Source organism: Salvelinus fontinalis, chromosome 12 (assembly GCF_029448725.1).
Source record: "Salvelinus fontinalis isolate EN_2023a chromosome 12, ASM2944872v1, whole genome shotgun sequence".
Taxonomy (NCBI): Eukaryota; Metazoa; Chordata; class Actinopteri; order Salmoniformes; family Salmonidae; genus Salvelinus; species Salvelinus fontinalis.
The window spans coordinates 47,573,707-47,596,420 of record NC_074676.1 but is presented as its reverse complement, the minus strand read 5'-3'; the positions used below and the strand labels follow the sequence as shown (position 1 = coordinate 47,596,420).

Here is a 22,714-nt window from a genome sequence, read left to right as displayed (position 1 = left end):
TCACTTACAAATCAGAGCTTGAGCAGTATAAATAGGCCACAGGTAAACATTTGGTTTGGACAACAATGGAGGCTAATATTGAACAGAGGGTAAGAGGGGTGAGAAGTAGACGAGGAGGAGGAGGAGGAAGAGGTGAAGTAGGACGGGGAGAAGGAGAGGACAGGGAAGAGGAGTCAGGAACACAATAACTGATGAAATCAGAGCGACTGTGGTTGACCATGTTGTCAACCATGGGATGAGCATGAGGGAGGCTGGGCAATGGGTTCAACCAAATCTGAGCCGCCATACTGTTGCAGGTATCATCCGGATATTTTGAAATGAGAACCGGTAAGTAACTGTAAGTGCTGTAGTCTTACTGGTACAGTAATATGTACTGTACTTTCATAATGAGAAGGATCTATCACTAAAACCATTCAAATGTTTTTACACAACTGCAAGAAAACCAGTATCTGGTGGAAGAGTTTGACTGTTCACACCAGAGCAGGAGACCCACATTGTAAATATGGTCATTGCAAATAACTGCATCAGGCTCAGAGAACTGCAGGACCACATAATGGGAGATAACACCATATTCCACTGTCTCGTCTACTGAAATGCAATAGAATTAGGATGAAGCAGCTGTACAGAGTCCCCCTCGAAAGAAACTCAGACCGTGTAAAACAACTGAGATATGAATATGTTCAGGTAAGCTATACTATCCTATCATTGGTACTGGAAGTGCTACATTATATGGAGCTAGAAGCAGATGCAGTGCATCATGAGTTAATATTTGTGGACGAGGCAGGTTTCAATCTTGCAAAAACAAGGGGCCGCGGCAGAAATATCATCGGACACCGTGCCATCATCAACGTCCCGGGACAACATAACAATGTGTGCAGCTATTAGTCGAAACGGCGTCCTTCACCATCATGCAATCCTAGGCCTATACAACACTGCACACATTATCACATTTCTGGACACCCTCCACAACAAACTAATCCCCAATGACCAGGGGCCAGAGCAGCCCAGGTACGTTATCATCTGGGACAATGTTAGTTTCCACCGGGCTGGTCACCCACTTTTCATCGCACTCAATCTTCCCCCATACTCTCCGTTCTTGAATCCTATTGAAGAATTCTTCTCTGCATGGCGTTGGAAGGTGTATGATCGCCAGCCCCACCAACGCATACCCCTTCTACAGGCAATAGAGGAGGCTTGTGGAGACATGGATCAGGGGTCAGGCCTGGATACGGCACTCCAGGCAATACTTTCCACGCTGCCGAGCTCAAGACAACATTGCATGTGATGTGGAGGAAGTCTTATGGCCAGACCCACAAAGAAGGCGAGATGTAGCCCAAAAAAATTATGTTATTTTTATTCTAGCACAAATGTCTGTTTTCTTCTACTGCGCTTTTGTTATTTGAGGATCGTTAGAACATTGAGAAAAAAAAAGATAAAATATGAGTTGTATTGATAGTGTGGTATGTTCGGAATACACATTAGGATACCTGTGTGTATGTGTGATTACTACATGTTTGACAAAACTTTATTGCAAACTGCTATGCCCTGCACACAGAAAAAGCACCACAAGTGTTTTTCATCTATACTATCAGTGCGTAGTTGGTGCTTCGTGTGCTTATTCAAATAATGGTTTGTGTGTACTGTATTGGATCAAAAACAACATTTTTTAAAAAGAGTTTGAAGAGTTTTGCAAGAATTGCTTGCTTTGCTGGTTTTGTGGTTAGTGTGTAGAGTTTTGCAAACATTTCAAAGATAGTGCCTAAGCAATCAGAAAAAAACTAACAAAATACACAAAAGTAGTGCGTACACTTGGCCTTTACTAGTCCTGTATTAGTGGACTGATATAGCTGTCTGTAGCATGGGAAAATACACCCCAGTCAGCGAAAAACAAATCGCAGCACCTCCAGCCCCAAACACCTTCAGAAACACATCAGTGACCTGGGTGTAACGGCATTTTGAGCGTACATACTTGTTTATCCAACCAACCAACCAACCAACCAACCAACCAACCAACCAACCAACCAACCAACCAACCAACCAACCAACCAACCAACCAACCAACCAACCAACCAACCAACCAACCAACCAACCAACCAACCAACCAACCAACCAACCAACCAACCAACCAACCAACCAACCAACCAACCAACCAACCAACCAACCAACCAACCAACCAACCAACCAACCAACCAACCAGTGCCGCCAACGTAGTGCTCACAGGCAACTAAACATGGACAACTACCCACAAAACCAACATGGAAAATGGCAACCTAAATAGGCTCCCCAATCAGAGACAACGATAAACAGCTGTCTCTGATTGGGAACCCATTCAGGCCACCATAAACCTACATACCCTTAGACAATACAAAATCCCCATAGATGACCAAAAAACCCAAGACAAAAAACCCTAGACAATACAAAAACTAAACAAACCACCCTTTTCACACCCTGACCTAACCAAATAATAAAGAAAGAAAATATAACTAAAGTCAGGGCGTGACACAAGGTGAGCACAATAGGAAGCATTTTAGCAATGGAATTAATGGTTATAGGAACTGTGGTCAATTCTGTCAGTTGAGTGTGTGAAACAAATTTGTTTTGTAGGTGTGCATCAAATAGCACTGCCAACACACGTGGACCAGGAAACCTCCCGTCACCCAGGTGTACAGCAGCCAGGTTGTTCAGCAGACGGTACTCTCAATTATTGATGTGTCAGTCATTAGCTATTTGAATATCTGAAATGTTCACATATTATACCCCATTTCATGGATCCAGGATCTGTACATTGCAATATGAATGCTCAATACACATGTTAGGTTGACTGGTGAGTCAACGTGGCTCATTTCACAGTGGTGTCAAAGTCCTGCAATAAAAGCTACGACTAATATTTTTGTAAACTCTTCACACTTGTGTTCTGTTGGTGTCACTGAGTAGGCAGATATCCCATTTCATGGACCGAACACCCAAGATCCATAGGTAAGGCTGTACATTGCAATGTGAAAGTTCAATACACACAATAGGCTGACTATTGAGGTGATTTACACAGTCAAAGTCTGCAATGAGTTACAACACTATATGGGCCCTGGAAGAATATGGGCCCTGGAAGAAAGCTGTTGCCCAATAGCTAGTACACCAGTCGTTTCACCAAAGGACCCAAGAGCAGGGGTAGGCCACCCTGTTCCTGGAGTACCACAGGCACTGCAAGGATTTTCTTCAACTAGGCACCACACCAGGGGTGTGTTCAGTTCAATTGAACGTTTGCTGTGTTGCGGAACGGTTTGTACTGAACACGTTTTACCAAAATGTTATTGTACGTTCTTGAACAGACTGAGATAAGTGTGCTACATTCGGTGGGTGTGCCGGGGTGTGGTTTGAAGCAATGAGTGACTTTATTTAAAGGGCAGCGGTGCATTTGAGCCCACAACCCAACCCCTCCCCATTTTTCAAATGATCGTTCAGTACAGCACAGTTTCTGTTCAATTGAATGTCCTGATGTACTTAACGTAGCCCTGCCCAACTGAGCTAATTGATCAGTTCAGTGAAATGTAAGATGGCGCCGGAGCAGAAGGCAGACGTTTTACGTGCCCCAACCGATTGTGTTTTTTTAAATGTATTTGCGTTGTTTGTAACTTATTTCTTTACTTATTTTGTACATAATGTTGCCGCTACCGTCTCTTATGACCGAAAAGAACTTCTATCAAATCAAATCACAAGTCACATGCGCCGAATACAACAGGTGTAGAGCTTACAGTGTAATGCTTTCTTACGAGCCCCTAACCGACAGTGCAGTTTCAAAAAATACGGTTAAGAATAAGAGATAAAAGTAACAAGTAATTAAAGAGCAGCAGTAAAAATATATATATATATACAGGGGGGTGCTAGACATCAGGACTGCGATTACTCACCTCGGACTAGCAGAATCCTTTTTCTTCTCTCTGACCAGCCCAAGGCGGAGGATATACGGCTCCCTCAGGAATGGGCCCCAACCCCCACGTGATCTACGTGAAGAGAAGGCGGAGAAAGAGGGGCCGGGGAGCGGGCTGCCTACTGAGAATTCGAAGGCGACCGAATAAACCCCCACTTACCTCAATTCTGCTAGCAAACCTACAATCTTTGGGCAATAAAATTGATGAGTTACGTGGAAGATTAAACTACCAACGGGACATTAAAAACTGTAACATCTTATGCTTCACGGAGTCGTGGCTGAACGACGACAATATCAACATACAGCTGGCTGGTTATACGATGTACCGGCAGGATAGAACAGCAGCGTCTGGTAAGACAAGGGGTGGCGGAATATTATTTTTGTAAACAACAGCTCGTACACGATATCTAAGGAAGTCTCGAGCTATTGCTCACCTGAGGTAGAGTATATCATGCTAAGCTGTAGACCACACTACCTACCGAGAGAGTTCTCATCTGTATTCTTCGTAGTTGTTTACATACCACCTCAGTCAGTGATTGGCACTAAGATAGCATTGAATGAGCTGTATTACGCCATTAGCAAACAAGAAAACGCTCAGCCAGAGGCGGCGCTCCTAGTAGCCGGGGACTTTAATGCAGGGAAACTTAACAGTTTTACAAAATTTCTATCAACATGTTAAATGTGCAAACAGAGGGAAAATAACTCTGGACCACCTATACTCCACACACAGAGACGCATACAAAGCTCTCCCTCGCCCTTCATTTGGAAAATCTGACCATAATTCCATACTCCTGATTCCTGCTTACAAGCAAAAATTAAAGCCAGAAGCACCAATGACTAGATCAATAAAAAAGTGGTCAGATGATGCAGATGCTAAACTACAGGACTGTTTTGCTAGCACAGACTGGAATATGTTCTGGGATTCCTCCAATGGCATTGAGGAGTACACCACATCTGTCATTGGCTTCATCAATAAGTGCATCAATGAAGTCGTCCCCACAGTGACCGTACGTACATACACCAACCAGAAGCCATGGATTACAGGCAGCATCCGCACTGAGCTAAAGGCTAGAACTGCCGCTTTCAAGAAGCGGGACTCTAACCCGGAAGCTTATAAGAAATCCCGCTATGCCCTCCGACAAACCATCAAACAGGCAAAGTGTAAATACAGGACTAAGATCAAGTCATACTACACCGGCTCTGACGCTCGTCGGATGTGGTAAGGCTTGCAAACCATTACAGACTACAAAGGGAAGCACAGTCGAGAGCTGCCCAGTGACACGAGCCTACCAGAAAAGCTCAACTACTTCTATGCTCGCTTCGAGGCAAATAACACTGAAACATGCATGAGAGCACCAGCTGTACTGGAAGATTGTGTGATCAAGCTCTCCGCAGCCGATGTGAGTAAGACCTTTAGACAGGTCAACATTCACAAGGCCACAGGGCCAGACTGATTACCAGGACGTGTACTGTGAGCATGCGCTGACCAACTGGCAAGTGTCTTCACTGACATTTTCAACCTCTCCCTGTCTGAGTCTGTAATACCAACATGTTTTAAGCAGACCACCATAGGCAACCTGCCTAAATCACTACCGACCCGTAGTACTCACGTCTGTAGCCATGAAGTGCTTTGAAAGGCTGGTCATGGCTCACATCAACACCATCATCCCAGAAACCCTAGACCCACTCCAATTTACATACCGCCCCAACAGATCCACAGATGATGCAATCTCTATTGTACTCCACAGTGCCCTTTCCCACCTAGACAAAAGGAACAACTATGTGAGAATGCTATTCATTGACTACAGCTCAGCGTTCAACACCATAGTGCCCACAAACCTCCTCAATAAGGACTTTGGGACTAAACACCTCCCTCTGCAACTGGATCCTGGACTTCCTGACGGGCCGCCCCCAGGTGGAAAGGGTAGGTAACAACACATCCGCCACGCTGATCCTCAACACAGGGGCCCCTCAGCAGTGCGTGCTCAGCCCCCTCCTGTACTCCCTGTTCACTCATGACTGCATGGCCAGGCACGATTCCAACACCATCATCAAATTTGCCGGTGATACAACAGTGGTAGGCCTGATCATCCGACAACGAGACAGCCTATAGGGAGGAGGTCAGAGACCTGACCGTGTGGTGCCAGGACAACAACCTCTCCCTCAACGTGACCAAGACAAAGGAGATGATTGTGGACGACAGGAAAAGAGGACCGAGCACACCACCATTCTCATCGACGGGGTTGTAGTGGAGCAGGTTGGGAGCTTCAAGTTCCTTGGTGTCCACATCCCCAACAAACTAACATGGTTCAAGCACACCAAGACAGTTGTGAAGCGGGCACGACAAAACCTATTCCTCCTCAGGAGACTGAAAAGATTTGGCATGGGTCCTCAGATCCTCAAAAGGTTCTGCAACTGCACCATCGAGAGCATCCTAACTAGTTGCATCACTGCCTGGTCTGGCAACTGCTCGGCCTCCGACCGCAAGGCACTACAGGGGGGGGGCCAAGCTTCCTGCCATCCTGGAACTCTATACCAGCCGGTGTCAGAGGAAGGCCCTAAAAATTGTCAAAGACTCCAGCCACCCTAGTCATAGACTGTTCTCTCTGCTACCGCACGGCAAGCGGTACCGGAGCGCCAAGTCTAGGTCCAAGAGGCTTCTAAACAGCTTTGCATTTCCCCCCTCCCCCTCCCATCTCCACACCACTGCCACTCTCTGTTGTCATCTATGGATGGTCACTTTAATAACTACATGTACATACTACCTCAACTAACCAGTGCCCCCGCACATTGAGTCTGTACCGGCACCCCCCTGTATATATTGTTATTTGTTTACTGCTGCTCTTTAATTATTTTATTTTTTTACATTTTAAGGGTCGGATCAGCTTAATATTGCAGAAAGAATGTTGCTTCCTTCAATGTAATTGTCTGCATCATTTCCAATCCCCCATATATTTTTTGGGTAAATATATATATCCATATACATACACGCATGCATGCATATACACATATATACATACACATACCTATATAGACATACATACTTTTTTTTAGAATTTACCTTTATTATTCCCCACAAACTCTACCACCCTTCCCCCAATTGGAGTAAACCAATAAACCCTTAGGCTTCTACCTTCAGTTTATATATCTTATACACATTTTACAGACACAATCTATTTTAGAATAGTTATATTTTGTTTGTTTTTACTCCTTCCTCTATTTCTGATGTCCGTCCAGTTTGATTTCTATTTGTAACTGTGCTATTTCACAAAAGTTCTGAACCTATATACATTTTACAGACCCCGTATGTTTTACATTGGTTATCTTGTTATTAGTCCCACCCTTCAGCTCCATTCAACCCCTCCCATCTATCTCTCAACATCATCCATTTTGGATTTCTATTTGCCATATATTTTTCTGCTGTGCAGTCATGCTTAAGAAAAGTATTGAACCTTTCTATTCTCATAGCTTCTACAGATTGTAAATGAAAAATAAACATTTTTGCTAAAGTAATTATTATATTATTGATTGATTGACTATGGCTTTTCAAATCACCCAATATTGCCATCTTTAATTACTTGTTACTTATCTCTTTTTCTTATCCATATTCTTTTGAAAATGCACTTTTGGTTAGGGGCTCGTAAGTAAGCATTTCACTGTAAGGTCTGCCTGTTGTATTCGGCGCATGTGATTAATAAAATGTAATTTTGATTTGATTGCCAAAATTCAACACTTGATCTTCCTGGTCGATTCAATCAAAAACATCTTCCAGGGCCCATATTCTACCCCTGACATGGGCCTGGATGGTGCCATCTTCAAGCTGCCTGACAATACTGTGGCCTTCTGTGGTATCGGAAGCAAGGGCTTTACCTAGGAGTACAGTAACAGTCTGTCTTGCAGCCATTCTTTCAACATGTATTGTATGTTGTTACACTCCCACAAGACAAACTCAATATGTCGCTCACAACAAAGAGAACTTTCAAAGAAAATCACTGACATCCAAAACAAAACAGGGTGCCCACTGAAAGTTGTCAAAGCCACTAGTAAGGAGTTCTAAAAGACACCCACCATGGATGCACTAGGTTGGCCTACAAAAAGACAAACTAAAAGAAATACCCACAACTTAGCATTGAAAGTAAAAAATAACATGGAGTAGAACAAACAGGGGAAACCCAAACTTAAACTTAAAATGTTGAAGTGTAGTCTCCCAAAATCTCTCAAACTCAACTAAAGCACTGGGCTAGCCACTCTTAAATATCACCTGGGCTAGCACAAGTGAAACACCTTCCGACTAACGAGATGGATTCGGCGCACGTGACAATTAAACTTTGATTTGAGCCCCGTTGTAACACATACTTACTAAGGAGGTGACACCAATCCGTGTGCCCTACGTGCTAACGTGCTACCTTGAAATATAAATAGAAAAACTTGTAACAATGGGACAAATCATATTCATACAAATGGCTACAGATGCAATCACTGACTTACATTCAGTTTGTTTACTTATTCAATCTTGTCTGGGATATATATTTTAGTTGACACACCTGTGTGATGTCTGATACATGAATAAAAACTGTATTAATTCTGGACATGTGGCTTGCATTTCCTTTAGACCTTTTGAATCATAAGTGTTGTCTTGATGTTTTAAGTTATCATAGAACAAACATGCCAGAAAACATGCAAAAAAGTTATTGTTTTAAATATAACAATTTAAAAAAAACTTGTTTATACAAAACTTTATTGCATTTTGTCATAATTTGAAGGCCTTTATAGTTGCATCCTTACTCAGGGAAATGTCTGCAGATAGCTGAAAACAGGGTGGCAGGTTTTGTAATGTGCTGCTCTGGAGTTCCATAGCCCAGCAGACTCACCTGGGGATAGGGGGATGGACACATTAGTTTTGTTAAAGTCTTGGAGACTTTTACAGGGAGGAGAGAGCATGAGTTTGAATACAGTAAATCCAATCCAACCAGTGGCCCTGGATAATAAGCTATGTTGTCACACAGGCAGACTGCCATAGTGAAGGAGGTTAACACAGTGCATCAAGTATACTATTATGAGTGTAGCTTACTTGTCTGTGCTCTAAAAATATCGCAGATAGTTGATCCGAAGGCTCTGGAGGTCCTTGGCCCATTCTGTCTTTGTAGCACCTGAAGACAGATAGTGTGCTAGAACGAGCCCTCACCCCTAACCTCCCACTGGCCCAGGGCCTCCTGCCTAGTATCATGCAATGTAAAGGAAAAAAATATCATGACTTACTAACAGAGTGCTCCATATTCCTGTTGGTACCAAGCCCTCCGGTACCGCTTGCCATGCGGTAGCAGAGAGAACAGTCTATGACTAGGGTGGCTGGAGTCTGACCGTTTTTAGGGCCTTCCTCTGACACAGCCTGGAATAGAGGTCCTGGATGGCAGGAAGCTTGGCCCTGGTGATGCACTGGGCTGTTCGCACTACCCTCTGTAGTGCCTTGCGGTCGGAGGCCTAGCAGTTGCCATACCAGGCAGTGATGCAACCCGTCAGGATGCTCTCGATGGTGCAGCTGGAAAAACCTTTGAGGATCTGAGGACCCATGCCAAATTTTTTCAGTCTCCTGAGGGGGAATAGGTTTTGTCATGCCCTCTTCACAAATGTCTTGGTGTGCTTGGAGCATGTTAGTTTGTTGGTGATGTGGACACCAAGGAACTTGAAGCTCTCAACCTGCTCCACTACAGCCCCGTTGATGAGAGGGGTGTGCTCGGTCCTCCTTTTTCTGTAGCCCACAATCATCTTTTTGTCTTGATAATGTTGAGGGAGAGGTTGTTGTCCTTGCACCACACGGTCAGGTCTCTGACCTCCTACCTATAGGCTGTCTCATCGTTGTCGATGATCAGGCCTACCACTGTTGTGTCATCGGCAAACTTGATGATGGTGTTGGAGTCGTGCCTGGTCGTGCAGTCATCAGTGAACAGAGAGTACAGGAGGGGACTGAGCATGCATCCCCGAGGGGCCCCCGTGTTGAGGATCAGCGTGGCGGATATGTTGTTACCTACCCTTACCATCTGGGGGCGGCCTGTCAGTCCAGGATCCAGTTGCAGAGGGAGGTGTTCAGTCCCAGGGTCCTTAGCTTAATGATGAGCTTTGAGGGCACTATGGTGTTGAACGCTGAGCTGTAGTCAAAATAGAATTCTCACATAGGTGTTCCTTTTGTCCATGTGTGAAAGGGCATTGTGGAGTGTAAAATATATTGCATCATCTGTGGATCTGTTGGGGCGGTATGCAAATTGGAGTAGGGTTTCCGGGATGATGGTGTGGATGTGAGCCATGACCAGCCTTTCAAAGCATTTCATGGCTACAGACGTGAGTGCTACGGGTTGGTAGTCATTTAGGCAGGTTACCTTTGTGTTCTTGGGCACAGGGACTATGGTGGTCTGCTTGAACCATGTTGGTATTACAGACTCAGACAGGGAGAGGTTGAAAATGTCAGTGAAGTTACTTGCCAGTTGGTCAGCGCATGCTCGGAGTACATGTCCTGGTAATCCGTCTGGCCCTGCGGCCTTATGAATGTTGACTTGTTTAAAAGGTCTTACTCACTTCGGCTGCGGCGAGCGTGATCACAAGGTCGCACGGAACAGCTGGTGCTCTCATGCATGTTTCAGTGTTACTTTCCTCAAAGCGAGCATAGAAGTAGTTTAGCTCGTCTGGTAGGCTCGTGTCACTGGACAGCTCTCGGCTGTGCTTCCCTTTGTAGTCTGTAATAGTTTGCAAGCCCTGCCACATCCGACTTGCATCAGAGCCGGTGTAGTACGATTTGACCTTAGTCCTATATTGACGCTTTGCCTGTTTGATGGTTCCTCGGAGGGCATAGCGAGATTTCTTATACGTTTCTGGGTTAGAAATCCCGCTCCTTGAAAGCGGCAGCTCTACCCTTTAGCTCAGTGCGGATGCTGCCTGTAATCCATGGCTTCTGGTTGGGGTATGTACGTACAGTACACTGTAGGGGATGTGGGGATGTCATCGATGCACTTATTGATGAAGCCAGTGACTGATGTAGTGTACTCCTCAATGACATCAGAAGTAACCCGGAACATATTCCAGTCTGTGCAGGCAAAACAGTCCAGTAGCTTAGCATCTGCTTCATCTGACAATTTTTTTATAGACCAAGTAACTGTTTTTTCCTGCTTAAAGTTTTTCTTGTAAGCAGGAATCAGGAGTATAGAATTATTGTCAGATTTGCCAAATGGAGGGCAAGGGAGAGCTTTGTACGCGTCCCTGTGTGCGAATAAGGTGGTCCAGAATGTTTTTCCCTCTGTTTGCACATTTAACATGCTGATAGAAATTAGGTAAAACTGATAAAAATGTTCCTGCATTAAAGTCCCCGACCACTAGGAGCACTGTCTCTGGATTAGCATTTTCCTGTTTGCTTATGGCAGTATACAGCATATTGAGTGCGGTTTTAGTGCCAGCATCGGTCTGTGTTGGTATGTAGACTGCTATGAAAAATACATATGAAAATTCTTGGTAGATAGTGTGGTCTACAGCTTACCATGAGATACTCTACCTCAGGCGAGCAAAACCTTGAGACTTCCTTAGATATCGTGCACCAGCTGCTGTTCTATCCTGCCGATAGAGTGTATAACCCGCCACCCGTATGTTATTAATATCAATGTTCAGCTACAACTTCGTAAAACATTAGATATTACATCTTAATGTCCCGTTGGTAGGACATACAGTTGAAGTCAGAAGTTTACATACACTTAGGTTGGAGTTAAATACATAGCTAAATAAATAGAAGTGTTTTAGATTTGTTTAATCTTATTTATTTAATATTGTAGCACTTTGGTATGTTGTCACTCACGTAAACAGGGTTGTGTTGTAATGGATTACATGTAACTGGGATTACGTAATCCAATATTTTTTATTTACTGTAATCAGCCCGGATGACGACAAACAACATTGGGTTACAGTTACATTCTTAAAAACATCTGATTACATTTGGGATTACTTTATCTAATGTCAACACTGCTGTCATTTAGTGCACACAGCCTCAAAACTTCTGACATGCTCATTTGTCCTGCATGATTCTATTGTCCTGCCTATCGCCCAGCAATGATGGATGGTGGAGTTCCTGCTTACTTCAGCAGTGTGGTTTCATTCTCTCTACTATTTCTTTGTGTCCTCAGAAGCGCAAAAGAGAAATGCTTTCTGATTTCAATATGCAATCGCGGGAAAAACAGTCTTGAAAGCAATCACTGTTGTTGGGCCAAGTGTTGAAAAGAAGAGGGCCCCAGCTTTCTGTAGGTCTGAATTGTATGTATATTTTTGGGGGTATTTTATTTGGATCCGCATTAGCTTTTGCGAAAGCAGCAGCTACTCTTTCTTTCTTTCTTTCTTTCTTTCTGGGGTCCACACAAAACATGAAACAAGACAAAATACAGAACATTAATAGACAACAACAGCTCAAGAAAAGAACTATATCAATAAAAAATGGCACACACAGCCTACATATGAGTACATACACACAAACTATCTAGGTCAAATAAGGGAGAGGTGTTGTGCCATGAGCTGTTGCTTTATCTGTTTTTTGAAACCAGGTTTGCTGTTCATTTGAGCAATATGGGATGGAAGGGAGATCTATGCAATAATAGCTCTATATAATACTGTATGCTTTATTGAACTTGTTCTGGATTTGGGGACTGTGAAAAGACCCCTGGTGGCATGTCTGGTGGGGTAAATGTGTGTGTCAGAGCTGTGTGTATGTTGACTATGCAAACAATTTGGAATTTTCAAAACGATGTTTAAAAAAAAATAAGTCTCTCCTCAACCCTTAGCCAAAAGAGACTGGCATGCAAAGTATTTATATTAGCCCTCTGATTAAAATGAAGAGCAGGATGGGCTGCTCTGTTCTGGGCCAGCTGCAGCTTAACTAGGTCTTTACTTTCAGCACTCGGCCACATGACTGGACAATAATCAAGATAAGACAAAACTAGAGCCTGCAGGACTTGATTTTTGGAGTGTGGTGTCAAAAAATAATAATTTAAAAAATAAATGTCCTCTCACTGTCAACTGTGTTTATTTTCAGCAAACTTAACATGTGTAAATATTTGTACAAACATAACAAGATTCAACAACTGAGACATAAACTGAACAAGTTCCACAGACATGTGACTAACAGAAATTGAATAATGTGTCCCTGAACAAAGGGGGGGTCAAAATCAAAAGTAACAGTCAGTATTTGGTGTGGCCACCAGCTGCATTAAGTACTACAGTGCATCACCTCCTCATGGACTGCACCAGATTTGCCAGTTCTTGCTGTGAGATGTTACCCTACTGTTCCACCAAGGCACCTGCAAGTTCCCGGACAGTTCTGGGGGGAATGACCCTAGCCCTCATCCTCCGATCCAACAGGTCCCAGACGTGCTCATTGGGATTGAGATCTGGGCTCTTCGCTGGCCTTGGCAGAACACTGACATTCCTGTCTTGCAGGAAATAACGCACATAACGAGCAGTATTGCTGGTGGCATTGTTATGCTGGAGGGTCATGTCAGGATGAGCCTGCAGGAAGGGTACCAAATGAGGGAGGAGGATGTCTTCCCTGTAACGCACAGTGTTGAGATTGCCTGCAATGACAACAAGCTCAGTCCGATGATGCTGTGACACACCGCCCCAGACCATGACGGACCCTCCACCTCCAAATTGATCCCGCTCCAGAGTACAGGCCTCGGTGTAACACTCATTCCTTAGATGATAAACGCAAATCCGACCATCCCCCCCTGGCGAGACAAAACCACGACTCGTCAGTGAAGAGCACTTTTTGCCAGTCCTGTCTGGCCCAGTGACGGTGGGTTTGTACCCATAGGCGACGTTAATGCCAGTGATGTCTGGTGAGGACTTGTCTCACAACAGGCCTACAAGCCCTCACTCCAGCCTCTCTCAGCCTATTGCGGACAGTCTGAGCACTGATGGAGGGATTGTGCGTTCCTGGTGTAACTTGGGCAGTTGTTGTTGCCATCCTTTACCTGTCCCGCAGGTGTGATGTTCGGACGTACCGATCCTGTGCAGGTGTTGTTGCACGTGGTCTGCCACTGTGAGGACGATCAGCTGTCCATCCTGTCTCCCTGTAGCACTGTCTTAGGTGTCTCACTGGCCACATCTGCAGTCCTCATGAATCCTTGCAGCATGCCTAAGGCACATTCACGTAGATGAGCAGGGACCCTGGGCATCTTTCTTTTGGTGTTTTTCAGAGTCAGTAGAAAGGCCTCTTTAGTGTCCTAAGTTTTCATAACTGTGACCTTAATTGCCTACCATCTGTAAGCTTTTAGTGTCTTAATGACCATTCCACAGGTGCATGTTCATTAATTGTTTATGGTTCATTGAACAATCATGGGAAACAGTGTTAAAACCCTTTACAATGAAGATCTGTGAAGTTATTTGGATTTTTATGAATTATCTTTGAAAGACAGGGTCCTGAAAAACGGACGTTTCTTTTTTGCTGAGTTTATATGTATTGACCATGACAGTTTACAATCTAAGGTAGCACCAATTCATTTAGTCTCGTCAACTTCTTCATCAGCCACACCATTAATTACCAGATTCAGCTGAGGTCTAGAACTTAGGGAATGATTTGTACCAAATATGATGCTCTTAGTTTTAGAGATGTTCAGGACCAGTTTATTACTGGCTGACCATTAGAGAATCTTCCATTAATGAAAACCCTCTGAGTTGTATTAGATAGATAGCTCGGAGTCCACGATATGACAGAGGTTGAAAAGCCATAACACATACGTTTTCCCAAAAACAGGTTATGATCAATAATATCAAAGGCTGCACTGAAATCTAACAGTACAGATCCCACATTCTTCTTATAATAATTTTCTTTCAACCAATCATCAGTCATTTGTGTCAGTGCAGAACATGTTGAGTGCCCTTCTCCATAAGCATGTTGAAAGTTTGTTGTTCATTTGTTTACAGAGAAATAGAATTGTATTTGGTCAAAAATATTTCTTCCAAAAGTTTTCTAAGAGCTGGCGGCAAGCTGATAGGTCTGCTGTTAGAACCAGTAAAAACCGCTTCACCAGTCAAGTTGTCAATGCCCGGAGGTTGTCAATGCCCGGAGGTTTGTCAATATTGATCGATAACAAACATAAACTCCACCTCTCCCACATTAACTTTACAAATTCACAATTTGTTCTTTTTATGCATGAGTACTATGGCTCACTGTTCGTTGCTGGAATTTCCTGCCTAAGTTTACCTACCTTGCCAAAGACGTAATCATTAAAATAATTGCCAACATCAAACGGTTTTGTGATGAATAAGCCATCTGACTCAATGAAGGATGGCGTTGAATTTGTCTTTCTGCCCATAATTTCATTCAAAGTACTCCAAAGTTTTTTTTCCATCATTCTTTATATCATTGATCTTGGCTTCATAATACAGATTCTTCTTCTTTTTGTTGAATTTAGTCACATAATTTCTCAATTTACAGTAAGTCAGATGTGCAGCCAGACTTATTGGCCACTCATTTTGCCCCATCTCTTTCAACCATACAGTTTTTTCAATTCCTCATCAACCCATGGAGCCTTAACAATTCTAACAGTACGTTTCTTAACAAGTGCATGTTCATCAATTACTGGAACGAGCAATTTCATAAATTCATCAAGTGCAGCGACCAAGTATTTTTAACATCATCCACATTAGAGTCACTGCAAAATAGTTTGTATGATCTCTTTTACACTATTTTAGGCCCAGCTTTTAGAACTTTGGCTTTCCTGGATATAGCCACTGTATTGTCATCACTGAACGACTGCGTGGCCATGCACGCCTCCAACTCAATCATCAAGTTTGCGGACGACACTACAGTGGTAGGCTTGATTACCAACAACGACGAGACGGCCTACAGGGAGGAGGTGAGGGCCCTCGGAGTGTGGTGTCAGGAAAATAACCTCACACTCAACGTCAACAAAACAAAGGAGATGATTGTGGACTTCAGGAAACAGCAGAGGGAGCACCCCCCTATCCCCTATCCACATCGACGGGACAGTAGTGGAGAAGGTGGAAAGTTTAAAGTTCCTCGGTGTACACATCACGGACAAACTGAATTGGTCCACCCACACAGACAGCGTTGTGAAGAAGGCGCAGCAGCGCCTCTTCAACCTCAGGAGGCTGAAGAAATTCGGCTTGTCACCAAAAGCACTCACAAACTTCTACAGATGCACAATCGAGAGCATCCTGTCGGGCTGTATCACCGCCTGGTACGGCAACTGCTCCGCCCACAACCGTAAGGCTCTCCAGAGGGTAGTGAGGTCTGCACAACGCATCACCGGGGGCAAACTACTTGCCCTCCAGGACACCTACACCACCCGATGTCACAGGAAGGCCATAAAGATCATCAAGGACAACAACCACCCAAGCCACTGCCTGTTCACCCCGCTATCATCCAGAAGGCGAGGTCAGTACAGGTGCATCAAAGCATCTCAAGGACATCAGACTGTTAAACAGCCACCACTAACATTTAGTGGCCGCTGCCAACATACTGACTCAACTCCAGCCACTTTAATAATGGGAATTGATGGAAATTATGTAAAAATGTACCACTAGCCACTTTAAACAATGCCACTTAATATAATGTTTACATACACTACATTACTCATCTCATATGTATATGTATATACTGTACTCTATATCATCTACTGCATCTTGCCATCTTTATGTAATACATGTATCACTAGCCACTTTAAACTATGCCACTTTATGTTTACATACCCTACATTACTCATCTCATATGTATATACTGTACTCTATACCATCTACTGCATCTTGCCTATGCCGTTCTGTACCATCACTCATTCATATATCTTTATGTACATATTCTTTATCCCTTTACACTTGTGTGTATAAGGTAGTAGTTGTGGAATTGTTAGGTTAGATTACTTGTTGGTTATTACTGCATTGTCGGAACTAGAAGCACAAGCATTTCGCTACACTCGCATTAACATCTGCTAACCATGTGTATGTGACAAATAAAATTTGATTTGATTTGATTTGAACCCAATGGATACGGATGCAGCTTTAGAACAAAATTCTACAGTATTAGTAAAAATGTAATTAATATATGTGGATGATCTTGTTCCTGTAGTGTTTATAAACACCCTGGTAGGCTGATTAAAAACCTGAACCAGATTACAGGCATATTATATTATAACTCTTAATATTGAACAAAGGGCACTCACGTCGGCCATTCAATATGAGTGAATAGGCCTATACATTCAATTAACATGGGGAACCATCAGTAGCCAAGTATTAGGCTATATATTTAGTTAGCGATCTATCTAACCACTGAATTACCCCAAATATATTAGTCTATGTGGTATTATTGCACCAAAAGATGTAGAAAAATGAATCTCTACTGAGCCAAAAAATTATGGAACCTTATTTTGCCAGTAAAACTAATAGCAGTGTAATTGTCAAATCCCAAATTCATGACAAATCTTTAATCTTATCAGTTTAAATATTGGAGATAGATTGTGGCTTCCATCAAAATAATTGTCTGCATCATTTTCCAATCCCCCATATGTTTTTTGTAAATATATACACTCAGTCAAAAGTTTTAGAACACCGACTCATTCAAGGTTTTTCTTTATTTTTACAATTTTCTACATAAAAACAAGTCTCTCACCATTGCCGCCTGCTATAGACCACCCTCTGCCCCCAGCTGTGCTCGGGACACCATATGTCAACTGATTGTCCCCCATCTATCTTCAGAGCTCGTGTTGCTAGGTGACCTAAACTGGAACATGCTTAACACCCCAACCATCCTACAATCTAAGCTTGATGCCCTCAATCTCACACAAATTATCAATGAACCTACCAGGTACCACCCCAAAGCCGTAAACATGAGCACCCTCATAAATATCATCCTAACCAACTTGCACTCTAAATACACCTCTGCTGTTTTCAACCAAGATCTCAGCGATCACTGCCTCATTGCCTGCACCCACTCATCACTGTCAAACGCTCCCTGAAACACTTCAGTGAGCAGGTCTTTCTAATCGACCTGGCCCGGGTATCCTGGAAGGGTATTGACCTCATCCCGTCAGTAGAGGATGCCAGGTTATTTTTTTTTAAATGCCTTCCTCACCATCTTAAATAAGCATGCCCCATTCAAGAAATGTAGAACCAGGAACAGATATAGCCCTTGGTTCTCTCCAGACCTGACTGCCCTTAACCAACACAAAAACATTTTATGGCGTTCTGCATTCGCATCGAACAGCCCCCGTGATATGCAACTTTTCAGGGAAGTTAGAAACCAATATACGCAGGCAGTTAGAAAAGCCAAGGCTAACTTTTTCAAGCAGAAATTTGCTTCCTGCAACACAAACTCAAAAAAGTTCTGGGACACCGTAAAGTCCATGGAGAATAAGAACACCTCCTCCCAGCTGCCCACTGCACTGAGGATAGGAAACTCTGTCACCACCGATAAATCCACTAAAATTGAGAATTTCAATAATCATTTTTCTATGGCTGGCCATGCTTTCCACCTGACTACCCCTACCCCGGTCAACAGCACTCTACCCCCCACAGCAACTCGCCCAAGCCTTCCCCATTTCTCCTTCTCCCAAATCCAGTCAGCTGATGTTCTGAAAGAGCTGCAAAGTCTGGACCCCTACAAATCAGCCAGACTAGACAATCTGGACCCTTTCTTTCTAAAATGATCTGCCGAAATTGTTGCAACCCCTATTACTAGCCTGTTCAACCTCTCTTTCGTGTCGTCTGAGATTCCCAAAGATTGGAAAGCAGCTGCGGACATCCCCCTCTTCAAAGGGGGGACACTCTTGACCCAAACTGCTACAGACCTATATCTATCCTACCCTGCGTTTCTAAGGTCTTCGAAAGCCAAGTCAACAAACAGATTACCGACCATTTCGAATCCCACCGCACCTTCTCCGCTATGCAATCTGGTTTCAGAGCTGGTCATGGGTGAACCTCAGCCACGCTCAAGGTCCTAAACGATATCTTAACCGCCATCGATAAGAAACATTACTGTGCAGTCGTATTCATTGACCTGGCCAAGGCTTTCGACTCTGTCAATCACCACATCCTCATCGGCAGACTCGATAGCCTTGGTTTCTCAAATGATTGCCTCACCTGGTTCACCAACTACTTCTCAGATAGAGTTCAGTGTGTCAAATCAGGGGGCCTGTTGTCCGGACCTCTGGCAGTCTCTATGGGGGTACCACGGGGTTAAATTCTCGGGCCGACTCTCTTCTCTGTGTTTATCAATGATGTCGCTCTTGATCCACCTCTACGCAGACGACACCATTCTGTATACATCTGGCCATTCTTTGGACACTGTGTTAACAAACCTCCAAATGAGCTTCAATGCCATACAGCACTCCTTCCATGGCCTCCAACTGCTCTTGAACGATAGTAAAACTAAATGCATGCTATTCAACCGATCGCTGCCTGCACCCGCCCGCCCGACTAGCATCATTTCTCTGGACGGTTCTGACTTAGAATATGTGGACAACTACAAATACCTAGGTGTCTGGCTAGACTGTAAACTCTCCTTCCAGACTCATATTAAGCATCTCCAATCCAAAATTCAATCTAGAATCGGCTTCCTATTTCACAACAAAGCCTCCTTCCCTCACGCTGCCAAACATACCCTCGTAAAACTTACTATCCTACCGATCCTCGACTTCGGCGATGTAATTTACAAATAGCCTTCAACACTCTACTCAGCAAACTGGATGCAGTCTATCACAGTGTCATCCGTTTTGTCACCAAAGCCCCATATACCACCCACCACTGTGACCTGTATAGCAGCACCCACCCGTAGCACGCTCTCCAGCAGGTATATCTCACTGGTCATCCCCAAAGCCAACACCTCCTTTGGCCGCCTTTCCTTCCAGTTCTCTGCTGCCAGTGACTGGAACGAATAGCAAAAATCGCTGAAGTTGGAGACTTACATCTCCCTCACTAACTTTAATTATCAGTTATCTGAGCAGCTTACCGATCGCTGCAGCTGTACACAGCCCATCTGTAAATAGCCCATCCAGCTACCTACTTCATCCCCATATTGTTTTTATTAACTTTTTTGCTCTTTTGCACACCAGTTTTTCTACTTGCACATCATCATCTGCACATCTATCACTTCAGTGTTAATTTGCTAAATTGGAATTACTTCGCTACTATATGCCTATTCTTTGCCTTACCTCCTTACTCCTTTTGCACACACTGTATATAGATGTTTCTATTGTAAGACGACACAGTGGACCTTGTCTTTAAGGGACGGCTTCTTCACATAGCCCACAGTCTCTGATCTCACAGGCTGCTCAGGACTGAACTGTAGAGGATGAATAAGAACATTAGCTTGGTTGTTCAAACCAACCAGCTGAGAGAGTATTTATAATATTCTCTACTAAACAAGGACATTTATATCAGGGGTGAGCAACTCCTATCCTGTGAGGCTGCCTGCATGAGTATGTTCCAACCCAGCACTATCTCCCCTGAATCATATTAGTGGTCTAAATTGCAGACTGTGATTATTTGAATCAGGTGTGTTAGAACTAAACTGGAACAAAAGCTGGCACACGCTGTGGCCGCTGTTGCGTTATTGTAATTAACATGATGATTGTAATTATTAATTAGAATCTTATTGGTTATTTAAAAAATGTTTTTTAAATCTTTAAATGTCACAGTCTATCGATAAAGATCCAATTAAATGTCATCCTGGACCAAAACAACTATTTTGTATCCCTTTAGCAGAGGCTGTATGTATTACTTTCTTCTCTCTGTGTCACAATCTGAACTGGACTTCTGACACGTTATGGCATTGTCATACATGTTTGATTTTTATTATATTTAATTCCTGTTTTCATATAGGAGATATGAGTTACACGTTGGGAGATGGTGTTGTTTGCTTTTCAGCAATGGCGCTCGTTTCTTCCAGAGCGACTTCATTTGAAAGAGGTGGTGAGACCCCAAAATAATATAGATAATATAGCAGAGTGCTTGTTGTGTTCCTTCTCTTGGGTGGGAACAGGGAGTCACACAGTAAGACCTCTGTTATGTGTTACTTGTCCTAGAAGGGACAGAGTCAGTCTATAAGAGAAGTTTAAGCTCCTCAGTTGTAGCTTGAAATTTTACCATTATTGCTTGTAACAAATGTTAAAGCATGTTCATTCCATTCCACGACTGTTGCTGTTTCATAATAAATTCCACATTCGTGGAATGGAATGAATATGATTGAACATTTGTGTTTTTGGAGCACAGTGTCTCATTGTTCCCCTCTGTACTTGTCCTGACTTCTTCCTTTACTGTTCTTGATGGCCCAGTATTACCTGAAGTTCAACTTTCTGTTGCCATGTCTTGCCTGTGTTTAGTGGCCTAGACTATGACAAGCAATAATGGTACAATTTGTCTCTTCAGCTGGGGTATATTCTGAGGAGACTGGCCAAGAACTGACTATATAGGATCAACTAGTATAGAGTGGTGGTGCATTTAGTTTGATGCAAAGCAACCACTAAACATCAAATCACATTTTGTTTGTCTCATACACCAAATGTAAATCTTACTGTGAAATGCTTACTTACAAGCACTTAACCAACAATCCAGTTCGAGAAATAGAGTTCAGAAAATATTTACGAAATAAACAAAAGTAAAAAATGTAATAAAAAGTAACACAATAAAATAACAATAACGAAGCTATATACAGGGGGTACCGTTACCGAGTCAATGTGCGGGGGTACAGGTTAGTTGAGGTAAATAGTACATGTACATGTAGGGAAGGGTAAAGTGACTGCATAGACAACAAACAGGGAGTAGTAAAAAGTGTAAAAACAAAGGGGGTGTGTCAATGTAAATAGTCCGGGTGGCTATTTGATTAATTGTTCAACAGTCTTATGGCTTGGGAGTAGAAGCTGTTAAGAAGCTTTTTGGACCGAGACTTGACGCTCTGGTATCGCTTGCCATGCGGTAGCAGAAAGAGAACGGTCTATGACTTGGGTGACTGGAGTCTTTGACAATTTTTTGGGCCTTCCTCTGACACCGCCTAGTATATACAGTTGAAGTTGGAAGTTTACATACACCTTAGCCAAATACATTTAAACTCAGTTTTCACAATTCCACAATTGGGGGCTGCCCGCCAGAGGCTGGCGGTTTTTATGTTATCTGGAGCTTTGGTGACAGCAACTGTACTGCTGGCAACAATTTAATTACACTTTTTGCCAAATTCAATGGGTGTTGAGCGTTCATAAATGTGTCAGTTATTCTGCACTCTAGCACACTCAGATGAGAGTGCTCTGAAATCAGAGTAGATAGCCAGAGCGGATTTACCAGCTACGTCTATCAGCAGTTGTCGCATTGACATCATGAACATTCTATTGAAATGGTTACTTGCATAGTGGAGTCTTTTGTAAAGATATATAGCTAGCTAGCTAGCTACTGTTGACTAACCCTATTCCGTACAAATTTGTGCAACCTCGGCACGAGGCTTTTAATCCAGTTTGAATTCAGGCTGTAACACAACAAAATGTGGAATAAGTCAAGTGGTGTGAAAACTTTCTGAAGGCACTGTAGCATAATACCTTTGCCATGATTCACTTGCTTCTGAATGTTTTTGGAAACATCTAATATGCCTTACAAAGGGTTCATTTAAATTCTGACCTTGTCTTCCTATCATTTAACTTTTTCATTCAGGTCACATGTTCTTCGAGGGAAAAACTAAGAGGACTTGACTGACATGCAAACCGATAATTTCTGAAATGTTTAAAATTAGGTTATGGTAGGAATAGGGATAGGGATAGGTTAAAC

General features: G+C 43.1%; 1 protein-coding gene across 1 annotated transcript in view; it reads left to right on the top strand.

The window, feature by feature from the left end:
* The window catches only part of LOC129866571 (urokinase plasminogen activator surface receptor-like), a 31,780-nt gene that overhangs the window by 463 nt on the left and 8,603 nt on the right, over nt 1-22,714 (top strand). The gene's annotated exons all lie outside the window — the stretch shown is intronic.